A 20,786-nucleotide genomic window follows, 5' to 3' on the forward strand; every position below is an offset into this window, starting at 1 on the left:
TGATTTGTGACTGCTACTTTGCAATTGAAGTACTTTAAACATCTTGATGGTGATGTGATTAATGGTTTATCATTCTTACAGGCTTAATTTTGGGGTATTTTTTGGAGGAAGGTTTGTTTTGGGTTTTGTTTTTTTTTTTTTTAGTGCTTGGCACAGAGATTGTGGTCCCCCTAGTGGCCTCTTTTTTGCAGTATTTGCTTCTTGCAATTAAAATTAATTGTTCTCTATTCTGGTTAACACCTTGAACATGGTCCCATTTTGTTGGCTATTGTTGTTTCTGTTGTCCCTCCATTCTTATCTTCAGCCTCCAGATTGTTCTGAATCATGGCTGTGACTTTCATACTTTCTACTTTTCTCCAAATGTGTGCTCTTTATTGACAGCAATTTTAGTTCAGTTCTTCACAAGGAAGGGACTTTAATTTGCCCGGTATGGGAACAGAAGGCAATTGTCATGTGGAGTGACTTTGTTCCTTGACACTAAATACATCTCAGATTCTGAACTTCAGTATCCTGGTAGCATCCTAGACAAGGATGAAGTAGTGTCTCTGGAGATAGTTTCAATTTTAGAAGCCAAAAGGACACTGCAATGTGTGTATGCCTGGATATTAGAAAACTGGGGTTCTCTAAAATACTGTCTTGGGACTTCTGCTTTTGCCTTTCTTTTATATGTATGCTGCAGCATTTTATTTTTCAATGAAAAATGTTTCTCAGTGTGAGTTCTCAAGGAAAGTATATTTGGTGCTTATGACCAGGCATGAAAGAGTTAAAGCAATTTTCTAGCAGCTGATTTCCCCCCACTGTTTTATTATAAAATATTTAAAGATTTGTAATGGTTTGGATGACCATGACAATTGATTCTATTATTGTTCTGTATTTTGTATGTGTGCGTGTGTGTGTTGAGAATAATTGAGTTTTAAGGGTGATGGGAGATGAAGTTGGAAATAGTACCTACAAATTTCTTCTTCTGTTTAAGTGCAGATTAGCTATTCAAGCACACACAATAAAGACAATTAAATGGTTGTCTCTTGTGTTTAGGATTGGTGGTGGTGGTTTTACTTGTGCTTTCTTTTGCTTACCTACCCCTTAGTATTAAAATTGATGTTCTAGAAAAGGGAAATCTGGCATCCATAGAAATAACTGCAAATATTGTCTCCTTTTGTGGCTGGATGTGACCAGGTTATCTCAGGACTTTAGTAAGAGTTTAGTAAAAATAAATGGCTTTGTTAAAATAAATGCTGGATGTGATTAAGGGATAATTTTCATCAAGTTTCATATTTATGTTGTATTTTAAACATATTTCTCCTTTTGGCTCAATTTAATAATCTATAATGTAGAAGTTCTTAGAAAGGACTGTTTTGTAGGACAAAGTTATGGGGTTTCTTTTAAAGAAAAACCATGAGGGAACTCAAAACTTGTCATCTGCGGAATGAGCTACTAGCATTTTAAATTAGGTTTTGATTTGAGTGTGTGCTGGAGAAAACTCTTTCAAAATATGGTGGCTGATGTATTTAAAAAGAATTTCAGAAGCATTGCAGTGCTGTTTGAAGTCTAATTTCACCAACCTTGCTATTCAGAAAACTGTTTAAGAACTCCATGCGACTACTTTGTTTTCGTTGCCCTTTGAAATGAGCAGCTAACAGGATAATGCAAGATAGGTAATGAAGAATTACATTGTAAAATTAGATAATTAAAAGAAGGCAATAAAACTGAAAAACTTTGAAGTGTGGGCCATTTGGTACTTTTACTTTTTTTTTTTGCATACTTTTTGCCATATGTCTGAAGATCTAGTAGACCAAAGCCTACAGTTAATATCAAAACAGAATCAATGCTGCAGTGTGTCTTTGAGCAGAAGTATTAGCTCTGTGGAAATGGAAGTATTCGGTAAATATAAAGAATTCTGTGTCTTGGTCAGTTTTCTTGAGGATCAGTTATAACTATTGTCTTGCGAACAAGAGTTTAACCATATCTTCATGTAAGTCTGTCTTGTGTAACTCTGGATCCCGTTTTGAGGGGTAGAGAAGCAATTGAAATTATTAACTTGTCTGAACTGAGCAAGCTGTCAAATCCATCCTTCCTCCTGTCTCAAGTCTAACTTGTTTCAGAGGACCTTATTGCATTTTGTAAAATATATATAAATAGAACCATTTTCTGATACAGTTGATTTAAAATAGGACTGTCCAGGAAGAAAGGCAGAGCAGATGAATGCTCTTCTGCTGTAGGATGAAATTATTGGAAATGTTGGATCCATTAAAAATTTAGTTCTCTCACTAGCTCTTCTCAGTATTTTAAGGGTGAGCTTCATCCTGCACTGTCAGTATTCCTTATGAGATGGACTATTCCTCATTAGTCCTTTGGGAATATTTATAGATATTCAAAGGCTGAAATTGGAATTGGATCACTTCCAATCCTGTTTATTTGGTGTTTTGTGGAAACCAGTGGGAATGCTTATAGTAATCTGAATTATTTTTTTACCACAGTTGCTACTTTCCAATTCTCCCCATTCGTTTGCCATTAAGGGGGCATCTCTTGCATCCTTAGGGAATCTTTTTTTCCCAAAGGAGGTGGATCACACATCACAAGTAGTATGTCTGTAAAAACAAATTGAAAGAAAGTAAAAGCTCCTCCCCTTGGTTATGCTGTTGCAAATGAAGGTGATTCTTCTGAGGCAATTTTTTTTAGAGTACATCCTAAAAAAGGGGTGCTAAACTTACGTTATTTTTCTGACTTTTTCCAGTTTTCTTATTACTTTGATTCTTTTAAACAGAGGCAAATAAAGTAGCAAAGTGTGCTTGATGGAAAACTAATGCAGAATGGAAGAAAAAACCTGAAGAAATTGTGTTCCTGTGCATTATATAGCACACACAGTTAGCAGGATGAGGTGGACAACCAATGGGGTTTTAGACAGGTTTCCTCACAAGATTTCCACTCTGTGGTTTGGGAAGTCAGAACTTAGGTGCTCTTGAGCAGCTTTTATTGATGTTGCATCCCCTTGTACTGATAAGATGCCTTGAAAATAAGCTTTGCTAATTTTACCATATTGCTGTCAAAAGACTGACATTTCTAAAGGTGTCACTGAATAGGATATCGGGAAGATATTATGATAACTGTAATTTTATTCTTGAGCTTCCTTTTATTAATTTTAGCTTTTATTTAGAAAACTGATTTTAACTTGCAAACTGCAAGCCAAGCTCGGAACCTGAAAAAAACCCAACAGAAATCTTAAATCCTGGTGATATATCTTCTATTAAAAATTGAAGCAAATCCTACTGTATGTAAAAAAAAAAACAAAACAAAAAGGAAACCATACTGCACATAGGCTACCCATCCAGAACTATTTTCTGTAGTGGCTTTTCTGACTTAGAGATGTTTCAAGACATGCAGAAATGGAGCCTGAATTGGAACATTGTCAGGAAACGGCAAATAGCACTGCCTCCTGTGGTGGTTTTAAGCATGTAAGAATGTCTAAGCAAGAACAAGATTCTTGATGCTGAGTTTATTAATCTCCCACTCAATGACTCCTTTCTATTTCAGTATTAGTTTTGATTTCCTTCAGTTACTGAGTCATGATTTCCTCCTCTTCTCCGCTTTAATTTTTGCCTCTCGAGTGGGCTCTGCTTTTGTGTTTACGGACTATGCAGTTCTTTCCCATTAATGCTCTGTATGTGAAAATGAGGTGTTTTCTTGACTACTTGATAAAAAAGTAGATGATCCTTAGACTTTGTAAAAAAGCAAGGCAGCCTGCAACCTAAAACTGGTTTATCAAGAAGTGTTTATTGGAGTCTTTACTTCTTAGTCATTCTTAGTATTTTCCTGTGCTGCCCTTTGGTGGATAGGAGAACAAGGAATTACTGATGTATGGGAGGGTAAGTACTGCTTTGTGTTTTGTACCTATAAGCTGCATTCTAACAGCTGCATATCACCAGCCTGCCATTAGAAGATGTGTAAAAATAAAGTAAAAGCAGAGGGCTCATCTTTTATTTTTCCCTGATGTTTGGTCTCTGCCTTGAGAGCTGCCCTGCACTGCATCCCAAACCACTCTGACTGTCTGATTTTCTTTACAAACTTTGAGACTTTAGCCGTGAAGTACAAGGCTCATAGGTGTTCTGGGGAAAAACGTGTTCCAACAAGGAAATAGAAAAACCTTTCCCATTTTTCCCCAGTATTTCCCAGTAGTAGCACACAAAGCAGTGCACAGGATCTATTTCTGTGTAGAGAAAATTTTCTTCAATTGCTGCATCTGAACCGTGACCTTAAGAAGATTTTTCAGGTAATGAGGAGGGACTGTAACGTAGGTTAAAACTGTATAAAGAATAATGTTTTTTCTGAATTCGGAGCCTAATTTTTGGCAGCTGGGGAGGTGTATTTGATCTCTCAAAGACCGGGTTCTCCAGTTGTAACACAGTTAAGAATATGACTTGAATCTTAATAGAGGAAATATCTGAAGAAAACTCTCTTCATAGAGATGTGTGGACACAAACAAAAGCAAAAGGCATCTTTTAGCTTTATTTTTGACTGGCAGTGGAGGGTAACAATAAACTGGTTTTTAGTTTCTTTTTCACCACCTAGAAAGGAGAAGGGGTATGAGAAATTAACAGAACTGAAGGTAGGGGTATTGCCATGATACCCATAAAAAGAATTTCTTTTTTTTCCTAATAGATTTATTTTGGTGAAGAAAAGACATTAACAGTATTAACACTATTAATAGTAAAATGTAGTCCTCAGACCAGTTCAAACAGTTGCATAATTTTAAGTTGATTAAGACAGAGCAGAGCAAAGAAGCTTTTACCAGAGTATCTGCTGCATGCCCTGCCCTGTGAGGATGCTCACATTTTCAGTAAGTCAAGGTTGCATATTTGAAAAGAAATGTTCCCTTTGCATTAAGTCTTTTTTCCTGTGGCTAAAAGGAAGAAGTTTATGTTAGAGTTTTGTTTAACTGAGGCCCTTACTATTGCTCAGAGTTTCTGAGTGAGAGAACCAGAGGGGTCTCCTGATTTGCAAAATGATGTGTATTTCTGGGCCAGCACTGACTGTGTGGTGTCATGATGGCAGAATGTCTCCCACATGCTTACACATTTTTGTTCAATTTTGTCTCATCTGTGGTGATGGTAAGGTAATACAATTTTTTTCAACATGTTATGTGTTTTTTAAAATCTTGTTACTCTAATGTAATACTGTTTAAATCCCATTTTAACATTCTGTTTATATGGGAAAATGTAGTATGCCCTTCTGTGTGGTCTAATTTTCATTTGCGATCTTTGTGTATCAATACTGCCTCCAGCATGATGTAATGTGAGAGCCAAATTAATTTGTTTTGGAGAAATTCAGACCTTGGGGTAGAAAGTGGGAAAATAAGCTGAGGGAAAAAGCCCTGACAATTTCAGCATGGGCACCAGCTATATGTATTTAGTCTGTGGTAGAGTTTGAAGCTTATCTTAGACAAAGTGTGATTATCTCACCAATTATCTGCAGTGCAGCTTCTCTTTGCTTTTTTGCATTGTTTCAAGTTATCTTACCTTTGAAAGATGATGAGAACTTCAGAATATGGCAGCTTTTCCAGCAGTATTGTTTGTATTTCTGGAGGGAGTACCAGTCTTAAAATCAGGATTTCCATATGAAGTTTGGGTGTGTCTTTGATGTTTCTTCTGCTTGTTTGTACTATTTATTTCCCGCAGTCATTCTAGGAAAATTTTAGTGGCTTGCTCTGGTGCAGATGTTCTAAACCAAATATCTCTTTCTTCATATATAATTACAAATTATGAGATACAATGGAATCATGCAAATCCCTGCAGATAAATTTAAACAGGACATGCATCCTGCTATTCCGTCCTAGTAAGCAAAATCTTTGTTTCACAACTCAAATTCTTGGACATTCCTAATGGTGTTTGTAATAGGAGTTTTCTGTTAATTGGTGAGTTTACTGCAATTAGTTGTGTATATATTACTGATTCATCCTATTACATTGTAAATTAACATCAAAATTGTAAGTGTTGCTTCATGAATTGTCAAAGATAATGAGAGCCAATATCTGATACTGAAATTAACACTGCATTTTAATAAATGTGCCTCAGGACAATGTGCCTGTGTCTCTGCTTACTTTCCTGCATAAGTTCTCCCAAAGCTTGAGTACTAAAACTCCAGATGAACCCCAGCTCCAGCTACCAAAATCTCCTGCTCTCTTTTGTGTTATGTTTTTGTATGAAAATGTAATCTCAAACAAACTTGAGGTACGGGATTCAAAATCAGATCCAGGTGCTCTTTCTCAGCTGCCTGAGGTGAATGCGGAATCCTGTCTTTCATGCTCTACTTAGTGTGGATGTAATAAGTTAATTGAAAATAAGTATAGATTCTGTGGATTGCAGATACAGGAGGAAGAAGAGTTGTGAAAGGAAGTTCACTGTGGGCACGTGGCTGGGCAATTCTGGGGTCTGTTGCCTGCTATTTTAATCCCAGTGAACAGCAAAGCATGGAAGGTGTTTGTTTTCAGCAATGGCTTATGATGAACTAGACATTGTAATCAAAGTCTTGACAGGACTCCTACTTGGATATTAAAACTCTTCTTCCTTAATCTTGTTAGTACTGAACACAAGAAAAAAAATCTGTTGAGGAGCTTGGAAATTATTGTGTGTGTCCCCCCTGGGATGGTGCCCAGGACTGAAGTGTTTACCTCTTTTTGTTTGCTTAGCCTGAGGCATTTGTGAGTGCTTCAGCACGGTGAGCAGCCAGGGAGATGGGGGCTTGCGTGCTTGTTGGGTGGCAAAGGGAGGGATAGGCTGCTAGAAGAATGCCAAAGCATTGCATGCTTTCATTGCTGATGGGGAAAACTTTTGGCCCTGGTAAGAATATTTTAGACTTGGAATATGTCCACATCACAACAACCGTATTTTTGCTATCTCTACAGTCACCTAAAAAAAATGAACCCTAAACTCCACCGCATTCAACTTCATGCTGAAGAGAAAATAGAAGAGCTGAGAATGTTACTGGGGGAAGCAGGGAGCATCTATCACTTTGGGGTTTATGGTACCAGATGGAGTGTGCTGTGTGTTCTGGCTCCAGTGACTGATATGTTAAGTTTTGTCTTTCTCTCATGCATGCTGAGATGGAAGAAGGGAAAGCATCCATCACTGAAGGAGAACAATCAAAGCCAGAAATAAAAAATAACACAGAATATGAAAGCACTGTAGACAAAGAAACTGTTGTTACTTCTCTCTCTCATATCATAAATGATTTCAATACATTTGGGCTGGGAAACTGAATGGTATAAACTTTGTTGATGAGTTGTACCAACCAATGTACACATACACTCCCTTCCCCACCCCAGCCCCCCTTCCCATAAGGTTTAAGAAATCTCCCTCCATTTGGGAAAGCTGATTACAAGTAAATTTTTTCCTTGATATATAACGAATAAAATGAATAGACTTACCCAGGATTTAATATGATCTCCTGAATTTAAAATGGGATGGATATGATTTCTTTAAATAATTTTGGAACACTTAGACTGACAAAGTGGATAAGCCAGCTTTTGGAATAAACCGGCGTGTAAAAACTGGCAGAGTTTTTAAACACTGTAGATGGTAATTGCATTTTGTTGGGATATTATTACTTCAGCTGCACAATTATGGGAGTCTGCTGCATATTAGCAGACACTTTTCCAATAACCTCAGGCTATATGCACTGAGTTGGATTTTCCTCTTCAGACTATCATCTTGGATTCTCCCAGACTACATACCACTGCTTTTTTTTTTTTTCTTTCTGTTTAGCAGTGCATGCTGTAAGCAATAGTGAGTGTAATACTTTCTGCATTGTTAGGCAGTGAACATTATCAGCAGCTGCAATATTCAGGATTAGCCTTTTTGTTATTATTTGGCATCTGCAGTACCTACATGAATCTGTTCAGTCCTGTTTCTCCAGAAGGCAGCTGGGCTCTCTGACTGAGAGAGCACAGCCATAAAGGTTTCCTGTAATTGTGACTATCCTCAGGAGTTCAGTCTTAATTGGAACTACTGTGTTTCCAGTGCAGTTCACTGAGACGTATTAAAACTTGTATTTTATTTTAAAAACATGGGTTATATTAAAAGGTGTCTTCACATTTTATAACAGTGAAATGGGGAAGATCAAAGTTCTCAAAGATACACCACAAATCCCTTCCTGAGTGAGAACTATAATCCAGGTCTCATAACCCCAAGCTTCATCCTTGGTCTGCTACCAAGCAGATGTCTCTGAATTAATTATGCTACAGAAAACATATCAGCTGGTATCCTGCAGTACAACAAATGTATTTCAGAATAGTAAATAAAATCTAGGACTTCCCTGGGGCTTGGAACTTTTTTTTTTCTCTAGGAGGTGTCTGTCATCTAAGCTTCATTTGAATTTTTTAAAACTGAAATGAAAAGCTCACTGGCTTTTGCCAGAGGTCAGAGAAAACAATATTTCTATGGTTATATATTTAAAGATGCATTTGCTAAGGACTGATCTTCCATGATACACATAATTTTGGTTTTACCTTTCTTAGCTTGCTTGCCACATTTGGAAAATAAAAGAGCCATGTACTGGTTAATGAAAGAAAGGAAGCAGCTGTTTCATGCAGACTAACCATAATTTTGGTTTTGCCTTTCTTAGCTTACTTGCCACATTTGGAAAATAAGAGCCATGTACTGGTTAATGAAAGAAAGGAAGCAGCTGTTTCATGCAGACTAAATTACAGGCAATTCAGTTTTGCTGTTTTTTTTCTGAATTTTCATAGATTTTGGAAAACATGATTAATAAAATTTAAGATTTACATGCTAGCATCAGCTACCAGCATGTCACTTAAATCAGATAAGACATGAAATTACTTGGAAGAATTCCAGAAAATGGATGACATTTTATTCCAAGAATATTTGTGCTCCTGTCAGGGTGGGTGAAGTGATGCTGAGACTATTTATTTTACAGGTGAAAAGGGTAGAAGAGGTAGAACCAGTACAGTGTTGCATAGGGAAGAAAGGAGATTTCCTAATAAAACAATTGCATGGTATCCTTCTGCAATATTGAAATGCATATATACACAAACAAACACACAAAACCAAACCAAAATGAACAAAAAAACCCCAAACCAAACACATTACATCTGTTGAGTTTCATCCTAAGGACCCAAAAATGCTAGAAACATTTATTTTTATCAAAATCTTTTAGAGATATGCACAGAAACATATTTTGTATTTGTATGCTACAGTGTTTCTACAAATTATTTTCTTTGACTTGCATTATGAAGTTGATTTCTCTGGTCATGACACTCTTGGCCTTTTATGTCCTCAGTACTAACACTGTTTGGCTGAAGGGTACTAAAAGGTGTTATTCTTCTCACTATCCCGGAAATGGGCCTGCCTGGATCATCAGACCAGTGAAATTCAGGTTTAGAAAACCATGTAAAAGTTTGGAGACATGTAGGCAGCAAATACCAGTGTTAACAGAGCACTACAGACTTCAGTAAAAGACCAGAGAAGCATAAGGATAAATGGCGTCACACTCAAGAATAAAGATTTTTAGAAGTTTTGCTGCCAAACTCAAGGAGATCAGAGTTGTATCAGAAGTGATTTATTTTAAATAAAATTACTCAGTTGTGTAATTTGCAGAAAGTTGGATAAAGGCCATGTTTTCCATGCTCTTTGAAGTCTTAATGAAAAACATGACTTCAGTGGGAGCAAGACCACAATAATTTCTTTTTTATTACTGTTTTTCTCCATTCCTACCATTTTAAAAGGTAATACTGTTTGTTCTGTCAGCAGTCTTAATAATGTATTATACTTTAAAAATTACTATTTTGGGATCATGGTGGGGTTTTTGGAAGAACTAAGTGCTGCTGCTCTTGGACTATAAATCTATGGTGGTTAGTTAAAAGGCTAAATGAACATTAACAGGTCCAGTCACTTTGACCTCAATGGAGTTGAAACAAGTAGCAGGGCAAGTTCAGTGGCTTTAAATGAGTTATTATTAGTCAAATCCCAGCAAAACCAGATAAATGTTATGTCATTCTGTTTTGTAACTTTCATCCAGAGAACTCTGGCTGACTGGTGACTTCACATATTCTGGTCTGTGCTTTTCTGCTAGCAATCTGTCTCCTGTCCTGGCACTCCAGTCTCTGCATTTCTTCTATTTTGACCTAAAGGAGTCTGTTCTGATTATTTTTGACTTTACCATGCCTATGGAGTCAGCCTGGCAAACTCAGGATGAATCAGATCCTGAGTGTGTGTGCACATGTCCACAGTTGTTCATGCCTTGGAGCTTGTGCTCACCAAGGCAAGAATAAAGCTGGAACTTAAGAGAGTCCAGGTACCACTCCTGTTTTGATTGGATGTAATTTCTGAGTTGAACTAGAAGACACATGTGTCAGGACCTGGAAGTTTTCCAGCCCTGGATGTGAATCAGGAGAAGGCATAGCATTGAGATGTACATTGAGCTTCTGCTCTGCAGTGTGTGTTTGCAGGTGTCTGTCTCTTTGGGATGCATTTCTGTGGTCTTAAGCAGTGGCAGCTGGGACATGCTCAAGGAGCTATTGATTTTTTATTTGTTCTGATTTTTCCTCCCTAAAAATCCCTACATTTATTTTATTTTGGTTTTATTCTCCCCAATATTGTGATTTGGAAAGTATATAAACAAAATGCAGATTTATAAGAAGGCTATTCCTCTTTCTTTAATGTTTCTTATGCCTAGATTCTGCTCAATAATTGCCATCTTTCTATGTGCATTCTTTAGTCATGCAAATAAGATAGATTTAATGAGATCTTTTTCCTTATGCAAGGACCTTTTCAGCATGAAGAGAGAAAGATAAGTAGTAATATTTGCTAACATAAATCATAAGGAGAAATGTTAGTATTTGTAGAAGGAACACAAAGTAATGGATTGCAGTTGCAACCATTCATCCTTGATTGATTCTTGAAAGTAAGATATTTTTGCATAATGCAGGCATGTTTTGGAGGTAGGGAACAGGAAGGAGAATGTTTTTATCCTTTTATTCTTACTCTTGTGTTCCTTTCATTTTCTCAGTTTTGATACATTTCCAGTTTTGACAAGATTTTCTTTCTTGCCAGTTATCAACAAAAGCAAAGAATGTGTTCAGTAGCATTTTAATTAGTGACTGAAGTTTCCTTATATTTGTTTAGTTCTCCTGTGCATAGATGATGAGAACACTGAAGTCTGGAAAAGCCCCATCTACCTGGTGTCCTTAACACCTTTATTTTAGCCTCACTGACATCATCCACAGTAATTTGGAGCAGCTTCCTTAACTCAGGTTTGATGTTGTTGAGTTAGGGATGGGAAGAAATTACTATAGTCTTTAGAAGGTGAATCAGAAGGATTTAATGAAAAATAGTGTGTGTTTTATAATGTGACTTGCTAAGGTGAGACTTGATTGGTCTTAAAAACTTGTCACACTATTGGTGAACTGTAGCGTAGTCTTAGTACACTTTGGAGAACTATAGTTCTATAAACAAAGAGAGAAAATACTGTTTTAATTCTTTTCTCTAAGTTTTCCACAGCTTCTTAGGAAAACCTTAGGATAGCTATGTCTCTGTTCGGAGGACATGTGATTATTACGCAGATTCTTGTCAACTTTGTGGAGTAAAAGCCAAGGCTGGCTGGTGAAATGATGCGGAGCTGGCATGTTCTCATCCCACTCAGTGTCCTTTTTTGTCTTGTGAGGTGAGCAGGGGTTGTCATTAGGTGTTGTGTGAAGATCCTGAGTGCCTGGGCAAGCCCCAGCTGTCTGGTGAGGTGAGGTTCTGCTGTGGCACACTGCCTGAGCAGTGCCATGCAGCTGCAGCAGAAGTGGGAAGCCTCGGCGTGCAGACGAGCCACGGTGTCTAGACGTGCTGTGATTGTTTCTTTGCTCACTTCTGTGTGGAGCCAAATATCTTTTCAGGTGTAGCAGACAGATGTGAGCACAGTGCCTGCACCCGTGTAACAGCAAAGGTGGGAACTGCGTGTGTGCTCTCCGTGGAGCCCCTGCCAGATTCAATCACACTGCTTGCTTGTACCAGTGACTTTTGTACTGGATCCTCTCAGCAGCAGGAACCAGCACTCCCCCATGTCCTGCTTTAAATCTTGTGATGATGTCTTGAAACCTTCCACTGGTATACACCTCTGTCTAGTTTTATTCATTTGCAGAAGTCCCCTTGCTGCCCCATTCTTTTAAATCAGTGGGCTTCTGGGAAATAAAATGTATCATGGCTGAATTCCCCTTTTGTGTACCTGTGTTTGTCATTGAGAGTAGGTACAAACAGCTGCTTGGGAAGTGAGTTTGTCTGTTGCTTTTCCTGACCATTTCCATAGAAGTTTTTCTGTTAGACTGAAATTGATCATCCATTCCAGAAGTCATTTTGAAAGGAAAGAGTGGGAGACAGAGGCATGAAGCAAAGCCACTCTAGACTTTTTACTTTAGCAACAGATGCTAAACCAAAGCAAAAGTAAACTAAAACATGACTGCATACCTTCCAGTAAAATAATTGATGGGTTGTTTTTTTTGTTTTTTTTTTTTCAGTTAGACTTCTAATTTTGGTGGCTTTATTTACAGTTTCTGTAAGACTGGTTTGGTGTGGGCTGTGTAGACTGAGTTAGCCTAATTTTAGCTTAAATAAGTGAATACTCAGGGTGGTTTCTGGTGTTATCCTACCCACAGCATGTACTGTATTGTGCTTGACTAGAGTGCTGCCACAGTCATAGGAGCAGCAGAGTTGCCATATGAAGAAGTGTAAGGCAAGCAAGACGTGAATCTGTAGAAATCTAACTTTTACATATAAGTTTTTGTGTGTGTGGATGTTTTCCCTGAATCAATAAGATGGGTTCATACCCTGCTTTCCAATTTTGTTTAGGTAATTGTTAAGATTAGAATAAAAGTAACCTTGCTCAAGTTTTTATTTTGATTGAATAAAATCTGGTATGTTTATGTAGAAATAAGAATCATAAAGTGAGCAGGTTCAGGTACTTATAGAAAGCACTAGTAGTGTTAGGCTTGTTTAGGAAAATTGAGGTATACAGCCTTCTTTGTAATGTTTCAAAGTCTAATAATTCAGCTGCTCATTCTGGTGTAGTGAGTGCATACATAAATCACTAGCACACTGCATCTTGGAGATGGGTTGCTTGTAGTTGTCTGTAAAACTTACTGCATGGTAACAGCTATAATTAATTACTTGACAGAATGAACGTCTCAGAGTAGTTTGTCATCAACATGCACTGGTGACGGGTAGTTTGAGTGCTGAGGTGTTTGAGTATTCTCTGGTACATAGTAGTATAAAAAGCAGCATTTGGTCCTCTTCCAAGTTTTAAATTTGTCCTTGCCTTTCTGAAAAGTGGGAGGCAAAGAAAAGGTGATGCAATGTCTTGTTGAAAATATAAGCTTCTCCTACCACCTTGGACTATGAAATTGACTTTCTATCCTTTAGCTTTACTTGATCCCTGTGCCTTGGAGAGCACCATCTAAATCTGCTTTTGGCAAATTCTACAGCAGAGTTTGACATAACTGAATTTCATGGAGGGGGGTGTATATGTGCACATAAGATATGAATTATATAAATTACCAAATTAGGAGAAAATATTTAAATTATAATCTGAAGTACTTGATGATAGGGAGAATGGGATTCTTGAGAAATTTTGATGTGGTAAACATAAATCTCAATCTTTGATGGCCAGCCTGGAGAGTTCTTCTTGTTCGTGTGATGTTTCCAAACATTTGTATGGTTATGCATTTGGCAGACTTCCTGAGACTTTAGGTCAGGAAAGCATTGGAAAAAAATCACAAACACTTCCAGTCATCTAGTACAGTCATTTCATATAGTGAGTAAACAGAGTGGAACAATGGCTCCTTTTTTGCCTCATGTCTCTGTTTAGGTTCAAGGGTGAGCTGTTGATTGCTGGTGTATTTGTTCTGTTCTGTAGACGTTTTCAATGTAGGAAATGAATGCTTTAATTGGACAGAGTACTACTGTTTTTTCTTGTGAAGTGCCTTTTTCTTGAGGTGTTGAGAGCAGGAAACTGCTATGTGATTCCTGTCTTGCTGTTTCAAATAGAGATAGCACTTGATTGATTAGCAGTACTCTCTTTGATTCAATAATTTAAAAAAGCAAGATAATTTTTTGAATATTTGTCTTGTATTTGTCATTCCTACAAGATGGGTTAATGTCTTGAAATGTGTGTAATGATGCATCACTCGCTTGAAAATGCCTTTTGTATTGTTTTTAGATATTAGAGAATAACTACATTTTTCTTTTGAACTTTATGTTTTATGGAAAGGTGGAAGAATACTGAAGTTTTACCCACCTGAATTTTGTTATGGATTTTACTCAGGCATCAAGGCAAAATTTTGTAGTGAGGATTTTTCACAAATTCATGTCTCATGGATTTTGATAATTCTGCAGCAAGTATTCCTTTCCTGATTCTCATCCCAAGCTGCCAGGTGTTTTAAAAAATGATTTTTTTCTCCTATCTCTTTCTATTTGGTTCTTGTTCACATTGTGTAGTTAAAGTGCCTTATATTTCTAATTTATTGACTTGAGAGACATGTTTTATGTCTGCAATAAATGTCTGAGAATTGCTGATGAGCTGCCTCCTCAATACCTATTATCTCTCTTCTGTGTTTCCTTAACTCCTAGGAGCCTCCAAGGTAGACCCAGGACCCCACTTTGGCTCTGCACAAACACTGAAAAGAGGCAGTACATGATTACAGAGGGATGGTGACTAAAAGGTGGGTAAGAGACTGTATTTTGTTCAGTGAGTAGATGATAATGTCATGGAGAGATGATGTCTGGAAAAAAGACTTGTGATGTGACTTTGTAGACCATTACAGTTGTTCTGCCTTTCTCTTTTCCCTAAGCTAAGGAAATTCAACAAATGGAAATGGGAGGAGTGAAAGAAAAGAACCTGCAATTCTCTTCTCTTACCTCTCTTGAATTAAGCTTAACCTCAAAAAGGGAAACTATGTAAAAATGGGGATGTTTGTTTAAAGTGACACTGAAAGAGTTATGTGTTTGTAGATGACTATTTCAAGATATTGTTTTGGAGGCTCCACACTTAGTCTAAAAATGTCTTAGGAAAAGGAAGCCTGTATAGCTAAATGACCAGGTAGAGGAGACTATTAAAGTAAGAGGATATCTTAAAAAAAGCTGTGTCTGTGTTTAAAGAAGGAAATAAAACCAAAACATTTTGCTATCAGGCTAAACAGAAAGTTAATGAATGCTTTTTTCAACCACACCAAGAGCAGGAGGCCAGCTGGAGACTCTGTGTGGCCTGTGTATGACTCTATGGCAGGAATGATCCAAGATAAAGCCATGGCAGAAAACTGAGTAATCCTTGTGTGTATGTGCTTACCACTGAAAAGTGTGGGGTGGTTCCTGTTTTAGAAACCTTCTTATGGGAGTTTTAGGAGATTGGCTTTCTGGAGCAAATTTAATGTTCTCAATTTAGCAGGTCCAGATGTAGTTTAGCCAGTTGTTTTAGGAAGAATGAAATGGTAGACTGAAATAGAACAGCTACTGACTGTGGCATGCAGCCCCTTGCTTTTAAGTGTCTCGCCAGTTGAGTACTTGAAGATGTCTGATTTCATACCATATTTCAGAAAGCATTCATGTGGACACAGGGAGTCTAAAAACCAGGGGGTCTCCTGTTTAAACTGAGTGGATTAATTACAAAATTAGATTAGTATCTCTGTTTTCAAAAGAACATTGAGTATTACAGTGAAGATACTGAGAAAGGATTGATTTCTTTGAATAAATCCTGATTAAGAGGATGTTTAAGACCTGGTGAACTGGTTAATACCAGCCTTCAGCTACTTGAAGGATGTTTACAAAGATCATGGAGCCAATGTTCCTAGTTGTGGCAAACCAGTAGCAGAAGATTAACATACACAGGTTGCAAATTGAAATGTTCTGATAGGACATTGTAGGTAAATTTTTTCTGTAGGAGTGTAGTGCAGAACTGAATAAAACATGGATTTGTGGTGGGGGTGGCACCTCTCCCAGTGGAACTTTCAAGTCTGAGTTTTACAGTGCTATGGCTGACCTGATCTTCTGTGGCTTTTAATGGCTAGCCAGACTGTCTGACTTATAAGAGATCTTATGTAGCCAGAGTTTTTGTGATTTCTAGTCAAATCACAAAAATGGTCTGTGGTCTTTGAAGCAGACAACTGGTATGTAGGTGAAAGACATCATTGGATGTATTGTTCTACTTAAATGATGAAAATTTATTTCATATTCAAAGTTCTCTTGAAGTGTTTTTTAAAGGAACTAAACAAGCACAAGTTAAGGAGGAGGACTGTGTTATTAACTTATTAACTGTGTTAGTAATTGTTTAAATGGTAAGGAAAAAATTTCAGGAAAAAGTGTGTTGGACATCACCAATGTGCTGGGGTCGGCTGTTACTTGTCTCTGCTTTAGCACAGGAAAACGTGGTTCTGGGCAGGCCGCATGGGTTCCCGTAGGTAGCTCCGTGAGTTCCCAGGGGTATTTTCATATTTGTAAGTGACTTGGGACAAGAGTGTGATGACCAGGTTTGTTTCTGAAACTAAATTTTACAGGACAAAAGAAGGTAAACAAAAAGGGGACAGACTGAAACAAATGCAAAAGAAATGTTTGGCCATTATGCAAACACAAAGACCAAATGGGCATTAAAATCATGGAAGAAATTCAGGATCAGTTATGTTAAAGTATTTTGAGTTAGCTTGAGGTCTTGGGACTATAAGCAGCAATTTATTAAAAAAACCCAACTCTATATTTTAATAGCAATTCGGAAGCAAATTTATATCAGGAATTACTCTGAAAGGAGAAAAATTGAAATATTAGACCACGGTCTAAATCTGTGAAGTGTTTGTGTCTTAAAGATGGTCTCCTGGTCTCCTATCTCAGAACAAGTGGAGTAGAACAGGAAAAGTTTCAGAGAAATGCAACCAAAATGAAGAAGGGCAGCAGAATGCAGAAGACATCCATGGAGCAGCATCCATACAAGAACAAATAACTAGATGAGGGTTTCCAGACTGGAAAAGAGAGAATGGCCAGGTGCTAATGCTAGGTGTTTATAAAATTATAGGAGCTGTGAGGTGTGTGGATGGGAAATGAATACTCAGTGCCACCTAATTTTGTATTAGAAGAGAGATGAGGTGAAACAGGCAGGGAACAGTTTTAAAGCTAGGAAAATAAGTGTTTTCTTTTGGGTTGGGTTTTGTTTTTTTTTTTTGTTTTTGTTTTTGCATAGTGTGTCAGTTCTGAAATTCTTTGCCACATCATGTTGTGTGTGCTGCATGGGTGTAAAGAGCTTCTGAACAAATATGGAAAAGCAGGTGGAAGAAGATAAAAGAGTTGATAAACAAAGGTACTACCCCTGCGTATGAAAGTTACTGAGCTCTAAATTATAGAAAGTATGGAGTGTTTTGGGGAGAGTGGAAGAGAATTTTTGTGTGTGGCTGTTCTAAACATCTGCTCTTAGCTTCTTCGAGTTGATAAAAAACGGTACTACCCCTGTGTATGAAAGTTACTGAGCTGTAAATTATAGAAAGTATGGAGTGTTTTGCGGAGAGTGGAAGAGAATTTTTGTGTGTGGCTGTTCTAAACATCTGCTCTTAGCTTCTTCTAAAGACAGAGTTAGTAGGTCAGGCTGGATGTTTTGTCTGAGTTGGTTTTGACATTTCAGTTGGGCTAAAGAGGCAGCCTGATCCACTGCGGTGGTTCTTCAATGCTATTTCATAAACAGTAAGGTTGCAGGGTGCAGTCCCAGAAGAGAAGTCTGTTGCTAACACTATTTTAAAAAATGCTAAGCTGTTATGTAATTTGAGGTCTCCCACAGAGCTTGGAGCCTTTCCCCTCATTTTAAGAGAAATGCTTTTAATCTTATTTTGGCACTTGATAAATTACAATTAAATTTGTTTTAATATGTTCAAGCTGTTTCTTTGAGAGTTCAATTCTTAGTCCAAAAATCTCAGTTTTCTGTTTACCCTGTTTCCTGTACAGTCTGTAGTGCCTGTCAGGGAACAAGGAATTACCAGAACACCTTTTCTCAATCTGTGAGTTCCAGTGACACCCATTTTGGTGTAGAGACTTCAAGGGAAGAGATAAGCAAGATGAAATGGCAAAGCCTAAAGGAAGTACAAAGAGAATGAGAAAACACTGATAAATTTGGCGATACTTTTGTGCTTGCAAATTAGCTTGAGAAGCAGAGTGTTGGAGTTATATTATCGTCAAAGGGGAAAGGCTAAAAGTGACAGCATTTCATAATGATAGCAGTTTAAATGGCTGGAACAGATAAGGTTACTGGGAGGAAGATGGTCATGGGAGAAAATTAGATAAAAGTAGGAAATTTATCTTAAGGAATTGAATGAAAATATGTAAACAGAGCTGAAGAGCTACTGAATAAAGTTCTGAAGAATGAACAGAATTTTAGGACCTTAGAGAGGAGCAGATACTGGGAATGAAAGCAACAGTGTGCTTGGATTTTCCATCAGTGCATGTGAGATGGATGGATCTATGAAAGTATTAAAGAGTATTCCAACTTCCTGTACCAGTATGTGTGCTTCCTCTGGGAAGTTTTCTGAGGGGACTTGAAATCAAAATTTCCAAAGGGGAAAATAGTTTTTTTTATTAGGTCAGAGAGGTTAGTTGCTCTCAGCAAAAATAAATTTTGTTAAAACAGTAGCAAAAATTAATCTAAAGAAGCAGAAATGGAGAATTTCTCAGTAGCATGGCCAAGACTTGCAAAGACAGAAATTATATGAAAATTTCAAATAGCAATGTACAGTCCTGAGGAAAGAGTATTTTTCTTGGGAAGAGGGGATACAAAGGTGTGGGTTTAGATATGGATGGATGGGAATTGCAGAATAAGAGCAGTTAAAAGGGGAAAAAGAAGAATTATATAACATAAATCATTACCAATTTAAAGCAATGCTTAGGTCAGCCATTTCTCCATCCACCTAATTCTTTGACCTCATCCATTTATGAAGAAAAGTGCTTTTTCTTGGGCTTCTGGCTCTTCTGGTGTCTGCCTCGTGGCACTGTGTGTGTAGTGTTGAGGATTTCCCTTTGTGCAGGACCTGTGGAATTTTAACAAATGAAATGTAACAATGAAAAGCTCGTTAGTAGTAGTTGTTCTTTGTTACAAGAAACCTGCATTGCTTCAAAGCAGCAACAGCAATTTTAGAGTAGAAGGAGCTTCGTTCTTTATTAGGAGCTTTGTGCCTGGTGTGTAACATCACTGCAGATCACTGAGCTGCAAACAGATTTGTACTGAAGTGATGAATTGGGCTGTGCTTGAATCTGCATATGAGGTGAAGGAGGATCAGGGAGGGATGGATGAGGTCACTGTGCCTAATGGAAAACTCTTTGTTTCTTGCTGCAGAGAATGAGACTCTTCCCATTAAAGCCAGTTAAATCTCTGAGATTAATGGCATCTAGAAGCAGGGTTTTAACACCTGGTAGGAAACTAAATGGTCTTTGATTTATAATTTTAATCTCTCTGTTTTTTTCTTATGTTTAAAATTCTAGTTAGGGATAAGGTTCAGCTCCCCCCCACTGGCACAACTGCCCTCCTTCAGGTCACACTCCTTGCAATACAGATGCCACCTTTAATTATTCCAGATATCTCTCATTTGTCTAAAGTCTCATGGGATGCTTTCTCTTGTCATGATGATTGAAAATGTCATAAGAATTTGTAGAAAAGGACACTGTTTTTAGACCTTTTGAGCTGATTCTGTTGATCCAAGTTTGGTGGATTTATATATATATATTTTTTTTTCACATGACAGAGATTTTTATACTCGCAGTGTGTGCATTAAAATATGTATAATCTGTTTGCTCTGGAAGCCCTTTTGGCAACACTGCTGAAGCAGTTTGAATTATTTTTCACTCGGATTCAGATTGTATCTGTATAAAATGTGGTGAAATCCAGTGCTGGAAAACATGCAAGATTGACAGCCCTGGAAATTGAAATCCCTGTTAATCCATGTACTAGGCTAGCACAGCCTAGCTGGAGCAGACTCTCTATCTTGGCAGCATGGTTCATGGTTAACCTGATGAGATGACCTCTCTTTCAGTTATTTATTGTTTATAGAGCACTGAAGGTTTGCAAAGATTTTTCACAGTAAAAGCAACGTGTTTCAATTTCTGTTTTCAACATCTTTCTACGTGATGTGTTTATTACAGTATAAATACAGGTTAGTGTCTTTTAAAAAAGCAGAGCTATGAACTCTGCCCTGAATTTCTTCTGTAAAAGAGGCGTTTGTGTACGGCTGTATTATTAGTTGTAGAAATTGGTAGGGCTCTAGTGAAAGAAACAGAATGCATCACGGTGACATTAGCAATTTAGGATTTCTGCTAGATTGCTCTGCAACTGTCCCATCAGCATTATGGTGAAAGTGGCATGTGAGGTGAAGGAGGATCAGGAACAGGAGAAAGAGCCACGTATGACAGGATGGGGGGAATTTGTTCCTGTATCCAAACTGTGCACCTCGGAGAGTGTCCCATCCTCTCTCTGGGGGGAAGCATGCAGGGGTAGAGCATAGCAACTAGATCATGCTAGGAAGTTTGGTATTACTCTTTGGTAAGTTGAGTGTCATTCTCATGTTAAATGTCTGTCTTCTCAAGTTACACATTTCCTAACACTGCCAGAAATTGCCAACTTTTACTTGGCCAGATGCATACAATATATGCAAGTTTCCTTGTTTGGTTTTGGTGTGGGGTTTTTTGTGTGTCCAGTCCCTTTTCTTTTTGACCTTCTCTAAACCAAATCCTGCATTTTATTATTGCATAAAGTACCCAGTGGAAAGGCATTTCATCCTCACC

The 20,786-nt window shown here is 37.7% G+C and overlaps 1 protein-coding gene across 5 annotated transcripts in view; it reads left to right on the forward strand.

The window, feature by feature from the left end:
- The window catches only part of SEMA5A (semaphorin 5A), a 315,764-nt gene that overhangs the window by 67,457 nt on the left and 227,521 nt on the right, over positions 1 to 20,786 (forward strand). For all 5 annotated transcript variants that reach the window (XM_039714857.1, XM_039714858.1, XM_039714856.1 and 2 more), the window contains one exon: positions 14,619 to 14,710. The gene's annotated coding sequence lies outside the window, so the exon portion shown is untranslated. The remainder of the gene's footprint in view (positions 1 to 14,618; positions 14,711 to 20,786) is intronic.

This window comes from Passer montanus, unplaced genomic scaffold (assembly GCF_014805655.1).
Source record: "Passer montanus isolate IOZ18808 unplaced genomic scaffold, ASM1480565v1 scaffold31, whole genome shotgun sequence".
Taxonomy (NCBI): domain Eukaryota; kingdom Metazoa; phylum Chordata; class Aves; order Passeriformes; family Passeridae; genus Passer; species Passer montanus.